Source organism: Mytilus trossulus, chromosome 7 (assembly GCF_036588685.1).
Source record: "Mytilus trossulus isolate FHL-02 chromosome 7, PNRI_Mtr1.1.1.hap1, whole genome shotgun sequence".
NCBI lineage: Eukaryota > Metazoa > Mollusca > Bivalvia > Mytilida > Mytilidae > Mytilus > Mytilus trossulus.
In genome coordinates this window covers 19,485,481-19,499,313 of record NC_086379.1, presented here as the reverse complement: position 1 = coordinate 19,499,313, position 13,833 = coordinate 19,485,481, and positions in this window count along the sequence as shown.

Below are 13,833 nucleotides of genomic sequence, written 5' to 3'. Positions count from 1 at the left end.
TATGCAGACTTACTAAATATGCTGACTTAGTTAACATCATAGTACTTAATGCATAAGCCGGGTTTACAAAAGGAAATTGACAATATTTTCTGTTGACATACACTAAACAAACTATGTTTTTATCGAAAAGAAATATATTTTACATTTAAAAAAAGACATATGACACTGAATGGAGATTAGACTTGATTGATGCAGAAACTGCTGAAAATAATGTTTTGGGAAAAAATCTGAAAGTTATTTACAATATGTAGAATACAAATAAATAAAATTTGAGTATAAGATAAGAAAATGTGACATAAACTATCAATTAAAGTACAAGTAAAGTGGATGTAAGCAATTATAGGTAACCGTACAGCATTGCGAAACACCCATATCCATGAAAAATTCAATTCAGAAAGCTAACATCCCAATTTATAACGAAACAATTTACGAAAAACAAGTAATTAAAGATTGCATATTTTGGCGTTAATATTGAGTCACTGATAAGGTCTTTGCATTGGAACTTATCACATTTATTCTAAAGACAGTTGTTGGCATGACACGGGTTATGTTATTCTCATATATGTTATGATGGTATGATACTAAACCCCTAACGGGAAGGATTGTGCCTAATGTTCATATGATGAAATCATAATCTTTCAGTCAGTTTAATTGAAGTCTGGAGCTGACATGTCAGTTAACTGCTAGTAGTCTGTTGTTATTTATGTTTTATTGTCATTTTGTTTATTTTCTTTGGTTACATCTTCTGACATCAGACTCGGACTTGAACTGAATTTTAATGTGTGTATTGTTATGCGTTTACTTTTCTACATTGTTTAGAGGTATAGGGGGAGGGTTGAGATCTCACAAACATGTTTAACCCCGCCGCATTTTTGCGCCTGTCCCAAGTCAGGAGCCTCTGTCCTTTGCTAGTCTTGTATTATTTTAATTTTAGTTTCTTGTGTACAATTTGGAAATTAGTATGGCGTTCATTATCACTGAACTAGTATATATTCGTTTAGGGGCCAGCTGAAGGACGCCTCCGGGTGCGAGAATGTCTCGCTACATTGAAGACCTGTTGGTGACCTTCTGCTGTTGTTTTTTTTATTTGGTCGGGTTGTTGTCTCTTTGACACGTTCCCCATTTCCATTCTCAATTTTATATGTCATACATAGCGTGATAAAATTTACGAAGGGATGATTTCAACTTCACCACTTTGAACTCTTAGTTTGATAGCTTCCTTATGAGCAGCAATCATCTATCAAAGTAATCATGATTGGAAATACAAATAAAGGCAACAGTAATATACCGGTGTTCAAAAAGTAATAAATTGATTTAGAGAAAATAAATCCAGGTTACAAACCTCAACCAAGGGAAACACACCAGTTATAAGAGGAACACCGAAGTACAACGAAAACAAACGCCAACATACATAGAAACGAACTATATTCCTGACTTGCATTGGTATATAACATTTAAAAAAAACGGAGGATCGAACCTGTTATAAAGGCTACCTAAACCTTACGCGTTTTAACAATGTTGAAAATAATTACGTAAGACACATCTTAAAGCAATGCAAATTCAATCTCGGCACACCAGTCATAGATAATATGACAATGATGGTATTGAAAGGCAATTTCATTACTATTTAGACAAATGATAAGACATATAGCACATTATTCAATCAAAACCATAACAGAAACATTACAAGCCATCATGGAATATCGTATTTACTTGGAGATGAATAAACATTTGTATATTCATAAAATTCTTGAATTTCTATGGAATACATGTACATGTCTTTTAAATGTTTGCAAGTATATATTGTAATTTCTAATTATAACTTTAAAGTCTTTTGCAGGTTTTTGTCCAATAATTGTTTATGCAGTGATAACAAATGATATTTATGTTTTACGTTTCCTCCTATCCATTTTCATATATAATACATCCACATAACATGAAGCACTTTCCTGTTTAATGAGGATACTAGTTTAGATCAGATTAGTTTATATTTCGCTGACAACAGATTATAATACTCCAAGTTATCTTATTACATGTATTATGTCGGTATAAACATTTTGTAACAATACAATATAAAAGGATGTGACATGAATTCATTCATATATGGCAGTGATATGAAGTAAACTCACTACAATACTGAACTCCGATGAAAATTCGAAACGAAAGTCCCTAAATCAAATGGCAAAACCAAAAGCTCAAACACATCAAACGAATTGATTATAAGTATCATATTTCTGACTTGGCACGTGCGTTTTCTTGTGTAGAAAATGGTTGATTAAACATTGTTTTACAGCTAGTTCAACCTCTCACTTGTACGTCTTATATAAGGTAAACCAAAGACTACGTGCTTGTTATGTTATTATAAAATACCGATACATGTTGTACCTGGTACGTTATAATTTTTACAAAATCACTATTAATTGATAAATATAGTGTTCATAATCACAACTAAGTTGTGACATACATGTATTTGGTCCTTCTGAAGTTCAAATTAAGTACTCGACGTCAATTAGTTATATTCCTGTAACATTAATGTAATGAAATGTAGCGAATGACAAAAACTAAATGTCATTTTGATTAAAAGAATAACTAATTGCACTGAATATAACACTTTTTATATGAAAAGCCCTAATTAACGCGTTTTTCCTTTAACAGTTATTAAAGTGACTTTAAAAGCTGACGTAATGTTTAAGTGCTTGTTAATTGCATAAGGATTGATTTTACTTGCAGGTATAAAGTCAATATTTCACCTGACAGTAGAAACTGTGATATAATAAAACAAAGTTCAAACCTTTCACACCATTGTATGACCAACGTGAAGAAGCACACTGATATTTGTTGTCTGATAGACTGGAATCAATGTAATACAAAAAGTTAGCGGTACGACTGCTAATGAGTCAACTGTCTACCAAAAACCTAATGATGTAGATCTGAGAAATTTTAGACGAACGTACGGTCTTCAACAATAAAAACAGCTACCTACCAGAGTTCAAATGAAGTGGATAGAAGCAATTATATATGCTGCTGTACAAGCTTCGATGATAAATCAACTATCCACAAATGTTCAAATGAAGTGATCTGATATAAGCATTTTATCGGTACTTCATATATTTTCCCTTTGATCTTACTGCCTGATATTTTCGAGTATCAACGTACTGGCTGTATCACTAAAAGTATTAGGCAATACATTGCTTGACGTCATAATATTGCGTGACGTCATAACATTGCGTCACGTCATAATTACCGATTAACAGAATAATAGGTAGTTGAGTTTTTGATACTGACTATATATTGTTTAATATCTTAACTCGCCCTAACGGGCTCGTCTAGATATTCCACATGATATAGTCAGTATCAAAAACTCAACTACCTATTATTCTATATATAGGCAATGTTACGGCCTCGAACAATGAGAACCACCATATCGCACAATCGGCTAGAAAAGGTCTCGAATGAACAAGCTGAAACAATTTAATCGAAAAAAGAAAGTCCTAATTTAGTACAGAGCAATTTATCAAAAAAAGTTAATATGACGATATGGGATATCCTGTATTTTCAGTTTGGTAGGATAGTTACGTTAAACGTATTAACTGAACTTTAAATATTTGGTGAGATAACCTTATATATACTAAGCGGAACGTAAGGTTGACGTAATAATGTTTGCAATTGCATTGCTAGCTTATCTTCATTCTTCAAGAGAATCTCATCATGTATGAAATAGAACCCCATCAGTCAAAATTGAATAAAAACAAACTTAGGTTTTTATTATAAATATGTCACCTTCAAAACCAAAATGCATGGCTAGAAATCATTTAGATAAATATGACGTGTCGTTCACTCTTTAAAAGAACCCATATCACGTAATAGGACTGCCGACTTGTGCCTTGTCTTTTGTTTGAAAACAATCAAGAACTTTCGTAGGTCTTTTTATTAAAATAGATTTTCAGATTTTAATGTATCTATAATTTTATACATCTCTGCCTGGCTTAATAAGTACGAGTGGAGCATTACTGATGGCGGTAACTCTATAAATGACTTGCAACTAGAAAATGACAATGACGGTTGGTTTGAAACAAAACTTTTCGACAGCAGATACGGTTTCAGCTTCTCAATTGATAACGTTTCATTTCTATGTAGCAACATTCCAATTGCATAACATACAGAATCTATATCTCCTAGTTGGTATGATATTCAAGAAATTGATGATTTTTTTTGTATACGACACGTCTGACTTACAAAATTTAAAGCCTGGTATTTGTGATAAGCTTATTCCGAAGGAAACTGAAATTAAGTATAACAAAACGAGTATTTAATTTCAACTTTTGTCCGTCGAAAGCAGAACAACTGCAATGTGTTTTATATTATACACAAACGGAACAGCAGTTCATCAGATTATTTCCTTGGGAGAAACTATCAACTTCAGATACCTACAATAATGATAAATTAACTGCAGAAATAAAAAATATATTATATCCTGAATAGTAAACTCATAACTTTTCGGGATATGTCTATATATTTTTTACACAACGATCAAACTAACCAGACGATAAGCCTGGCATGAACTTGTAACTAATATGTGAAGGAACAACCTTATACGTAATGAATGCTGTAATGATACAACAAGTGTTATAAGTATACTGTAGACTATATAAAGACAATAGTACAATACAATAAAATAACAAAAATACCTAATTCCGAATTCAATTCAGGAAGTCCGTAAACAAATGGCAAAATCAAAAGGTAAAACACATTAAAAAAAAATGAATGATAACTTTATTATTCCTGACTTGGTACAGGAGTTTTCTTGTGTTGAAAATTGTGGGTTGAACCTGTTTTTATAGCTTGCTGAAGCTCTCACTTATATGATAGTCGCATACATTTCATTATATTCACAACAATACATAAAGGTAAAAATCAATTGATGTATATCGCTGTTCAATAGTCATAAATCTGAGGGAAACATATCCGGATCACAAACCAAAACCGAGGAAAACAAATTGATCATTAAAGACTCGGTCACACCTTACCGGATAGCTCGAACGGACGCCTTTCGGATAACTCTTTTTCAATCCGTTCATATAGTAAGACGTCCGTTCTTATCCTTTAGACGTCCGTTCATATCCGTTGCATGTCCGTTAAGCGTACGTTTTATCTGTCCGGTGGAACATTTTTAGCATGTTAAAAACTTTGAACGGACGTCCCACGGTTTAAATGTCCAGTCAACTTCCGTTGGACGTCCGTTTTGTACGGTAGTCGTCCGTTTCGTTTCCATTTTTTATCCGTTAAGTGTCTGTTATACATCCGTTGGAGGTCTGGGAGATAAATTCAACAACTAATTCCATCGGACGTTTAACGGATGTTGAACGAAAAAAAAACGGACTTCTACTGGACGTATAACGGATAAAACGGATGATGAGCGGATCTGAAACGGATAAATGCCATTTGAAAATTTCGCGTCAGAAATTCCAATTATTGGTATATCAGATTTCTTAAGGTTCATTAATTCTTATTATTCATAATCGATCTTAGAGTAAAGGCACGTCTTCACAATCATGCAGCTCTTATTCAGACCAGACACTGCCCTGTGGCGGTATTTAGAAAAACAAACCAAAACCAATTACACAGAAACTTTTTGAATATTTATGCGATTTACATGTATCATTATTGTCGCCTTTAGTTTTTCCGTATATCTTGTTCGTCCGTTTTATCCGGTACGCTTCCGTAAGATGTCCGTTTTATGCGGTACTCGTCCGTTGGATGTACGTTCAACATCCGTTCTATACGGTACGTTTCCGTTTCTCGTACGTTCAACATCCGTTCTATCCGGTACGTTTTCGTTTCTCGTACGTTGCATATCCGGTGTGTGTTTGTTATGCATTCGTTACACGTCCGTTTATTCGGTATCTACATCAACGGCCGGACTCCCAACAGATAGCAATTTTGTCAACGGCAACTTTTATTTGCATCCGTTAGGCGTCCGTTCGTCCTATCTGGTAAGGTGTGACCGAGGCTAAAAGGGTTGGTTTGGATTCATTCCTAAGTGACAAAAATAATCTATGATTCAGAAAATAAAGTTAAAAATTCCTCAGGCAATTGACCTTTGACGAATTTGGCTATTTTTTCAAAGATTCAATATAGAATGTATATCCCCTGATGTGTACTAGTCTTATACAATATTGGCTTTCAAGTTTTTGGATGTGAGCTTTCCCTATGAAGGTGAACATCGAAAACTGCTTCGAACACTAGAAATGAAAGTGTTTTCTCCATATATCAAACTTAAAAAACATACCTTTTTAATTTAAAATGCATGTCCTTAGAATGTTTATAATTATCATAGGTACTAGAATTATAATTCAATACATCCTTTTTTTTGTCAGGACTTAGAACAATAACATGATCTATCATAAAAATAATAGACTTGAAAACAATTAATATATCATTGAAAGTAAAGGGGTAAATTGTGTTATTTCCCAAAAAAATAGTATTCAGATGCTTCAAAAGGAACATATAATTAAATCAATAGATAGTGTTGAAGGTTTTAAAGTCCAAGCTTGTTTCTAAGGCCTTATAATAGTATGTAATATAAAAATGTCAAAAAGTCCAATTAAGCGAGTTTATATAAAAATTATATGGAATTATCCTTTTATTTCTATTAAAAGAGGGACGAAAGACACCAAAGGGACAGTCAAACTCGTAAATCTAAAACAAACTGACAACGCCATGGCTAAAAATGAAAAAGACAAACAGAAAAACAATAGTACACATGACACAACATAGAAAACTAAAGAATAAACAACACGAACCCCACCAAAAACTAGGGGTGATCTCAGGTGCTCCGGAAGGGTAAGCAGATCCTGCTCCACATGCGGCACCCGTCGTGTTGCTTATGTGATTACAAATCCGGTAAATAGTCTAATTCGGTAGGTCAAATTCATGAAAGGGAAGGGGATTGTAGTTACGACGTAAGGAACATATCCGATATCATTTGTGAAACGGTTATTCCATAACGGTCAACCAACTCGTGATGGCGTCCGTAAAATTTACGAAGGGATGATTTCAACTTCACCATTTGGAACTCTTGGTTTAATAGCTTCCTTGTGAGCAGTAACCATCTATCAAGAAAATATTAATCGAATGTTGAAAAAAAGAAGAATAAGTTTGTGTACCTGGATGTCAATTTTAGGATCCAAGGGAACTTTATTACAAAGGTCTTCAAAAACTAAAGGTCTATCACAATTTTAGCACGGTCAAGACATCGGACCTGCTCTATTTCGGAAGAAATGTTTAATAGATACGTTTGTTTGTGTTGTATTTCGAAGATGATAATAAATGTCTAAGTTTGTATCGTTCCGACATAATAGTTTCTATTTTTTTTTCTTACAAAGTTTCAGAAAGATGGCATGTAGAGCATGATGTTTTGTCTACACACCTTGACTATCCCTAATCCTAGCATGAACACAACATTCGTCAAAAATACCAACGGCGAAGACAGTATACACTTAACACAATTAACGATTATACCAAAGATGAGTCATTTTGCACTCACACATATAGTATATTAAACAACTTGTGCCAAAGCACAGACTGTGTGAAATAACAGCATCCTCTCTGAACGACTTCATTTTTCTTCGATTGGGGTCGACTTTTTGGGTTATATCTATGTAAATTTTGAAATTATTAATGCGATTTTGTCGTTTTAGACTAGAATGCTATTTTAATTTTTGGGATATTAAGAAAAATCCTGTTTAATTCATATTAATGTTTTTTAAATGCGAGTTCGAATTATTGCGATTGTAACTCAGTCAGTTTTTTGCATTAATAAAAAAAAACACAATAATTTCTGAATTTACAGTAAGAAGATGTGGGAAATCAAATCAAATCAAATCAAATCCAATCCAATCCAATCATTATATTAGTATATAATCCAAAAATTGAATTTTTACCAAGACAAACATGACAATATTTACAAACATGCAATATTTAAATTAATGCAACATTCATATTTCATAAATATGTTTTTTAAGATATTTTGGAGGAGGTGATTTTTTGCCAAAAAATTGTAAGTAAACGTACAATTTTCCTACTATCACCCCTTGTTTTTGGTGGGGATCGTGTTGTTTATTCTTAGTTTTCTATGTTGTGTCATGTGTACTATTGTTTGTCTGTTTGTCATTTTCTTTTTTATCCATGGCGTTGTCAGTTTATTTTCGATTTATGAGTTTGAATGTCCCTCTGGTATCTTTCGTCCCTCTTTTCTAATGTATTTGTTATACAATATATATTCTTTTTTTTTATCTTGACAACATGTAACATTTAAAAATAATATAAGAAAAACATCAAATAGTCATAACTTTGTAATACATTAGTTAGTTCTTCTTATTAGCTAGGTTATTTCTTAATACATATAAGTCATTTCCTTTATACAATCTATTGATTCAATAATTCCTAGCAGCGAGGTTGAAGTCATCTCTTCTGAAGTTTTTTTGTGGTTTAGTTTAGTATAAACATATTTATTCATCATCAATACAATTATATTATCATACAAAATACACAATAATAATAGGATTAGGAAACACGCTATAAATAGCTTATATTAATCCGTTTCCTTGAAATACCAACTCCAGTTAACTTTACAAAAATATTATTACTATGATATGGGACAAGAATAAATAAGTAACTATATAACTGAAAAAGAAAGGAGAAAATAAACCTAAATTTTAAAATAATGAAAATATATACAACAAAAGAAGAAAAAAAGGAAATAAAAAAAAAAGAAAACTACACTGAAATACTATACAGTCACATGTTTAGATGAAATGCAACTTAGTGAAAATAGTAAAAAAAACAATTTATCTTGTTAATCTCTTGCAATTTATTAAGAATTTTTGTACTTTCTCAAAAAAAATATCTTTATTTTAGTCCAAATGTAGAGCTTGTGATTCAAATAAAAGTAAATTCGTGTTTAGTGTGACTGGATAATTAATTGAGAAAATAATGTCATTAGCAATTCGTCATATTTTCAACAAAGCAATAAGAAATGAGTTGTAGACTCGATCATACTACACGAGGATGTGTGGGTTTCATCATGAGTTGGGTGAGGTTATTAAAAAAAGTTTTTTAAAGAATACTTCGGATATGTTACCATGGCGACAGTTTTTTGGAAAAATAATCCTTAAAATGTGCAACATTTTGATAAAAAAGAGGAAGTCAAATGCACCGTTTTATGTTCGGGCGTGTTTGAGTCGAATATGCTGTCTTGAAAACGTACAAAACAACATAGTTCATACATAGTGTCGCTTCAGATTCTTGTATTTATTTATTTATTTCGGCTACAAGTTGATTTAATAACATTGAAAATTCAGAGTACTAAAATGAAATATACACATGGAAAAAAGTATTGCAACACCTTGATTTTTTAAAACTTGAAAAATCAGCCTCTTTTTTTGGATGAAATATAATAAAATATTTGAATAATATTATTGAAACATAGTTTATGATAACATTGGCATTGAAACGAACAAAAAATGTGTGAAAAAAAATGATTTATATAACCACAATTTTAATGACAAAATGAAGTGTTTTTTGTAACAAAAGATGCATTTTACAACTTTCACTGTTTGACATTTCAAAATTAGCCCTCAGATGACTGTTCACATCATGGTTGATCGCTATACGCCAAATAATTAGTATTGTGTGCGCAGCCTCCATTCAAAGAGATAACCGCATCTAAACGTCTTCAGATTCCTGCAATAAATCGACTCATATGTTGCTAAGCTAGCAGCAACCATTTCTGATGAAGGGCATTGTTTATTTCATGATGTGTTTGAACTGGGGTGTCCTGTCGCGCACTTTCCGCCCAATAGTGTTCCATATATGCTCGATATGGTTCAATTCCGGGGTACGATCGGGCCAAGGAAGATGGAACGAATTCAATTGGAACAATGGATCTTCCTCCACGATGCTAATTTTCCAACCTGGCCAGCTCTGCACTACATTGGATACGGAAAACTGTGTGTCTGTTCGTAGGCAAAGGTCTGCAAGTAGTCTTATCACACGATAACCAGTAGCGATGAGTCGGTCTCGAACAGTTCTTGTTAAAAGGCTCATGTATGCCCACCACTCTCTTTTTAGGATTGTCTTGTATGCAATTGGTTTCCTTCTGACCAACCTTCATTATGCTTGATTTTCCCTAGCAAATGGTATAGGGGGTCATCATTATCTCTGAAGGTCTTTAACATGGTTTATTTTTATTCTCAAAACTACTTATAGTGGAATTGTGATTACCAACAATACGTGCAGTTGTTACAGCGACATCCCTGCTTCTCTCATGCTGATAATCTGTCATCTTGCTGCAGTTAAGAGTTGTGAAGGACCCATTACCAGGTGTCAATCACAAAACTTGGTTATTTAAAGTGTCGAAAACAATGAGAATAAAACATCTGTTTTGCTGTTTACGGGTACAGTAGCTGCATGTGCAGGTAAAAACTTATCGAGTCGATATTTATTGATTAAACTCAGGTGATACTTAAATAATGTTTAAATAGTTTTATTTTACCAAATTATATCACAAAATAATAAAGAGTGTTTTTTAATTTCAATTTCAATTTGGTGTTGTAATACTTTTTTACATGTGTGTATATGGATCATAAGAGACATAACAACATAGTAGATGTTTTCCAATAAGAATTTAATACTAAACGTACTTGACGAAATTATATAATAACTCTTTGCTCGATTAGCGTAACGTTAATATATAAATTCCGGGGGTAAATATACACATAAACGACACTTGTTAACACAAGTTTTTATCAGAGATGATAAAATGAAAATTAACAGAATCTACATTTATTTGCCTTTATAGATTATTCCTTGGCTTGAGAGACAAATGATAAAAAGAGGGACGAAAGATACCAAAGGGACAGTCAAAATCATAAATCTAAAACAAACTGACAACGCCATGGCTAAAATATACAGTGTGATTTAATAAATTTCACAATATGTGATTGCCAAGTTATCCCCAAGAATATCTTGTAATAATATCAATTATATGGTCATTTTTATAAATTTTCTGTTTACAAAACTTTGAATTATTCTAAAAACTAAGGATTTTCCTACCCCAGGAGTAGATTACCTTAGCCGTATTTGGCACAACTTTTAGGAATTTTGGGTCCTCAATGCTCTTCAACTTTGTATTTGTTTGGCTTTTTAACTATTTTGATCTGAGCGTCACTGATGAGTCTTATGTAGACGAAACGCGCGTCTGGCGTATAAAATTATAATCCTGGTACTTTTGATAACTATTGTAAATATGTTTACAATGTCATAATTTGTTTCGCCTACCTTATATGATATATGCAAATCAAACCTATGTTATTTCATCACGTGTTTTGGTAAGATTCCGTTGATTTGTTTATTCTATTACACGTTCTTGGATGCAGCTGCCGCAAGTTTGTTTATTCCATTGAATGTTAATATCTACGTCATTAACGCTTTTGGTGTATTTTGATATGTGGTCTTAAAGTCTTTTTTTTTAATATCAATCAGTTTTATCAATATCTCCCTGTACGACAAAATCATCAACAAAATAATACAAAACACAATATTAAAAACGAAAAATTGAGCAACACGATGTCCATCAAAATTTGCATGATCTCAGGTTATGAAAAAGGTTATGAAAAAGTTGCCAAAACATATCCACTGCGATAAACTCATTTATGTTCAGACACTGCTTTTGAACAAAATGAGCAACACAAATAGTGACACATGTGAAGCAGGATCTGCCCCCCTTCAGAAACACCTAAAATCACCCGTACATGTAGTTGTGATGGGGTGCTTATTGTGTTTGTACCCCTATTTGTGACATTTTGTTTTACGCATCATTGTCAATAGAATGGAAATTGATCCGACTGTCGTACAAGTGAAAAGTTTAGCGCTATAAAATCAGGTTGAATTTACTGTTTTCTACATTTTAAAAGGCCTGTACCAAGTCAGGAATAAGACAGTTGTTGTCAAAGCGTTTGATGTGTTTTATCCTGTGATTTTGTCGTTTGATTAGGGACTTTCCGTTTTGAATTTTCATCGGAGTTCAGTATTTTTGTGATTTTACTTTTTGCTGATGTTTTATCGATTACATATATATAAACCGGCGTAAACCAACTTATACATAACTCTTTAGATTTAACAATCCAGATTATGTTAAAATACGCATAGCTATTCTAGAGTTAAATGCCTTTAGTCAGTTATCAGTCTAGAGTCATTTTGATTCCACTGTTTAATAGTCAACTGATGTTAGCATAGAAAGATGCCTTCTTATGCAGCAATACACTTAAACAGATCATTCATCAATATTTTTAGGCATTCATTTGAAATCAAATACTAGTAGAATAAGATGAAACAGTTGTTATCTGATGTTCAAATCTCACAAATCCACGAAAAAGATAATTCAGTTCAGAATAGCAAAATTTGCATGACGTCCAAAAGGTGCAAATTTTTTGATTGAGTTAAGTCTGCTAATTGATATTTTATCGTATGTTTTTATATGTTGTGGTGTAATGCTATTGTTTCAGAAAAAGGGAGAAGGTTTGGGCCCATTAAAACGTTTAATCCCGCTGCAAATGTTTGCACCTGTCCTAAGTCAGGAATCTGATGTACAGTAGTTGTCGTTTGTTTATGTAATATATACGTGTTTCTCGTTTCTCGTTTTGTTTATATAGATTAGACCGTTGGTTTTCCCGTTTGAATGGTTTTACACTAGTAATTTTGGGGCCCTTTATAGCTTGTTGTTCGGTGTGAGCCAAGGCTCCGTGTTGAAGGCCGTACTTTAACCTATAATGGTTTAATTTTTAAATTGTTATTTGGATGGAGAGTTGTCTCATTGGCACTCACACCACATCTTCCTATATCAAGATATGGAACGTCGACAGAGAAAGTGTCATCTACTATGCATCCAACACCAGCCATGTAATATCGCTTGTTGATTATGTCAGTTTGCTTTCCCCTTTATTACAGCTGCCGCAAGCTCAGAATGATTGCTATCCTTTGTCATACTCAAAATGCCTTACTACAGAGTAGGACACCGTCGGTACAAATATTGAATGGACGACATTTCGGGTATCGTACAATACACTCATTATAGATACCAGGACTAAATTTTGTATATTAGTTCCTGTTGGAACACATATTATATACCCTTTATTCCATAAAGAACTTATTTTATAATATGTGTCAAAAGCGCAACTCTGTTAATAATGCTTAAAATGTAAAGAATGAAAATACACGAGTATAACGTATTTATTAAGAGATGTATAACACGTCACACGATGGGGCAGACGATATTTCAATGATGAGAAAAGGAAAGTTGACGATTAGAAAGATCAAATCCTTTCATTTGTTACAGATTCTAGTTTTCCTATGTGTCAATATCACGGCAAAGATCAAGATGCGAAGTAGGTTTTCTAGTTTCTTCAGATATGCCCCTTACATCTTAATTTTGGAACAGTTTAGAAATATAGTTCAATTTCACTGATTGTGGATTTGCTTTTCTAATTCAGATTATTTCTCTTTTAAGGAACGACACATAAGTAATTGAGTGTTTTTTTTCGAATTCCATAATTTGTTCAACGTGTTAACGTTCCAATGCATGATTTGAATAAAAGATTATTAAATGCTTATATATTATAATCGCATTCAATTGATAACAAATTTATTCAAAATAACAATAACAAACACAATATCAAAATGATAGAGAGATACTGAGTCTTCTGTGCGACAATATTAATAGAATCATAGTTTTATAGCACATATTAATTTTCTATTAAAATTATCTGTCATAAG